A 3232-nucleotide genomic window follows, 5' to 3' on the forward strand; every position below is an offset into this window, starting at 1 on the left:
ACGTTTATTTATTTTTGAGACAGAGAGAGACAGAGCATGAACGGGGGAGGGTCAGAGAGAGAGGGAGACACAGAATCTGAAACAGGCTCCAGGCTCTGAGCTGTCAGCACAGGGCCCGACGTGGGGCTGGAACTCACGGACCGCGAGATCATGACCTGAGCCGAAGTCGGATGCTTAACTGACTGAGCCACCCAGGCGCCCCTCTGCAGCTCTTTAAAAAACATTTTTGGGGCACCTGGGTGGCTCAGTCGGTTGAGTGTCCGACTTTGGCTCAGGTCATGATCTCATGGTTCATGAGCCCTGCGTCAGGCTCTGTGCTGACAGCTCAGAGCCTGGAGCCTGGAGCCTGCTTTAGATTCTGTTTCCTCCCTATGTGCTCCCCTCCCCACTGCTCACACTCTGTCTCTTTCAAAAATAAACATAAAAATTTTTTTTAAAAAGACAGTTTGGGGCGCCTGGGTGGCTCAGTCAGTTGAGCATCCCAACTCTTTTTTTTAATTTACTTATAATTTACATCCAAGTCAGTTAGCATATAGTGCAATAATGATTCCAGGAATAGAATCCAGTGATTCATCCCCTACATATAACACCAAGTGTTCATCCCAGTGAGTGTTCTCCTTAATACCCCTTGCCCATTTACCCATTTAGTCCATTCCCCCACCCACGACCCCTCCAGCAACCCTCAGTTTTTTCTTTATGTTTAAGAGTCTCTTGAGTTTTGTCCCCCTCCCTGTTTTTATACTGTTTTTGCTTCCCTTCCCTTATGTTCATCTGTTTTGTATCTTAAATTCCACATATGAGTGAAGTCATATGGTATTTGTCTTTCTCTGACTAATTTCGCTTAGCATAATACCCTCTAGTTCCATCCATGTTGTTGCAAATGGCAAGATTTCATTCTTTTTGATTGCCAAGTAATACTCCAGTCTGTGTGTGTGTGTGTGTGTGTGTGTGTACACACAGACACACACATCTTCTTTATCCATTCACCTGTCGATGGACATTTGGGTTCTTTCCATATTTTGGCTATTGTTGATAGTGCTGCTATAAACATGGGGGTGCATGCACCCCTTTGAAACAGCTGCCTGGATCCCTTGGATAAATACCTAGTAGTGCAATTGCTGGGTCATTGGGTAGTTCTAGTTTTAATTTTTTTGAGAAACCTCCATACTGTTTTACAGAGTGGCTGCACCAGTTTGCATTCCCACCAGCAATGCAACAGCATCCCTCTTTCTCCGCATCCTTGCCAACATCTGTCGTTGCCTGAGTTGTTAATGTTAGCCATCCTGACAGGTGTGAGGTGGTATCTCATTGTGGTTTTGATTTGTATTTGGCTATTCAGGGTCTTTTCTGGTTCCATACACATTTTAGGATTGTTTGTTCTAGCTCTATGAATAATGCTGGTGTTATTTTGATAGGGATTGCATTGAATATGTGGATTGCTTTGGGTAGTATCGATATTTTAACGATATTTGTTCTTCCAATCCAGGAGCATGGAATCTTTTTCCTTTTTTGTGTATCTTCTTCAGTTTCTTTCATGAGCTTTTTATAGTTTTCAGTGTATAGATTTTTCACCTCTTTGGTTAGGTTTATTCCTACGTATTTTACGGTTTTTGATGCAGTTGTAAATGGGATCAATTCCTTGATTTCTCTTTTTACTGCTTCATTATTGGTGTATAGAAATGCAACCGATTTCTGTGCATTGATATTATATCCTGCAACTTTGCTGAATTCATGGATCAGTTCTAGCAGTTTTTTGGTAGAATCTTTTGGGTTTCCCATATTGATTATCATGCCATCTGTGAAGAGTGAAAGTTTGACTTCCTCCTGGCTGATTAGGATGCCTTTTATTTCTTTGTGTTGTCTGATTGCTGAGGCTAAGACTTCCAATACTATGTTGAATAACAGTGGTGAGAATGGACACCCCTGTCGTGTTCCTGGCCTTAGGAGGAAAGCTCTCAGTCTTTCCCCATTGAGAATGAAATTAACGGTGGGTCTTTCATATATGGCTTTTATGATCTTGAGGTATGATCCTTCTATCCCTACTTTCTTGAGGGTCTTTATCAAGAAAGGATGCTGTATTTTGTCAAATGCTTTCTCTGCATCTATTGAGAGGATCATGTGGTTCTTATTCTTTCTTTTATTGATGTGGTGAGTCACATTGATTTTTTTGCAGATATTGAACCAGCCCTGCATCCCAGGTATAACAATCCCACTTGTCGTGGTGAATAATTTTTTAATGTACTGTTGGATCCGGTTGGCTAGTATCTTGGTGAGAATTTTTGCATCCATGTTCATCAGGGCAATTGGTCTATAGTTTCCTTTTTGTGAGGTCTTTGTCTGGTTTTGGAATCAAGGTAATGCTGGCCTTGTAGAATGAGTTTGGAAGTTTTTCTTTCATTTGTATTCTTTGGAACAGCTTCAAAAGAATATGTGTTAACTCTTCTTTAAATGTTTGGTAGAATTCCCCTGGAAAGCCATCTGACCTTGGACTCTTGTTTTTTGGGAGATTTTTGATTACTAATTCACTTTCTTTACCGATTATGGATCTGTTCAAATTTTCGATTTCTTCCTGTTTCAGTTTTGGTAGTTTATATGTTTCTAGGAATTTGTCCATTTCTTCCAGATTGCCCATTTTATTGGCGTATAATAGCTCATAATATTCTCTTATCATTGTTTGTATTTCTGCTGTGTTGGTTGTGATCTCTCCCATTTCGTTCTTGATTTTATTTATTTGAGTCCTTTCCTTTTTCTTTTTGATCAAACTGGCTAGGGGTTTTATCAATTTTGTTAATTCTTTCAAAGAACCAGTTCCTGGTTTCATTGATCTGTTTTGTTTTTTTTTCTCGATAGAATTGATTTCTGCTCTAATTTTTATTATTTCCTGTCTTCTGCTAGTTTTGGGTTGTATTTGCTGTTCTTTTTCCAGGTCTTTTAGGTGTAAGGTTAGGTTGTGTGTTCAAGACTTTTTTTCCTTCTTTAGGAAGGCCTGGATTGCTATATACTTCCCTCTTATGACTGCCTTTGCTGCATCCCAGAGGTTTGGGGCTGTCGTGGTTTCATTTTCATTGGCTTCCATGTACTTTTTAATGTCCTCTTTAACTTCTTGGTTAGCCCATTCATTCTTTAGTAGGATGTTCTTTAATCTCCTTATTCGTTGTCTTTCCAGATTTTTTCTTGTGGTTGATACCAAGTTTCATTTGATTGCAAGTTTCATAGCGTTGTGGTCTGAAAA

The sequence above is a fragment of the Panthera pardus genome, unplaced genomic scaffold, assembly GCF_024362965.1.
Source record: "Panthera pardus isolate Hobbes unplaced genomic scaffold, ASM2436296v1 HiC_scaffold_27, whole genome shotgun sequence".
NCBI lineage: Eukaryota > Metazoa > Chordata > Mammalia > Carnivora > Felidae > Panthera > Panthera pardus.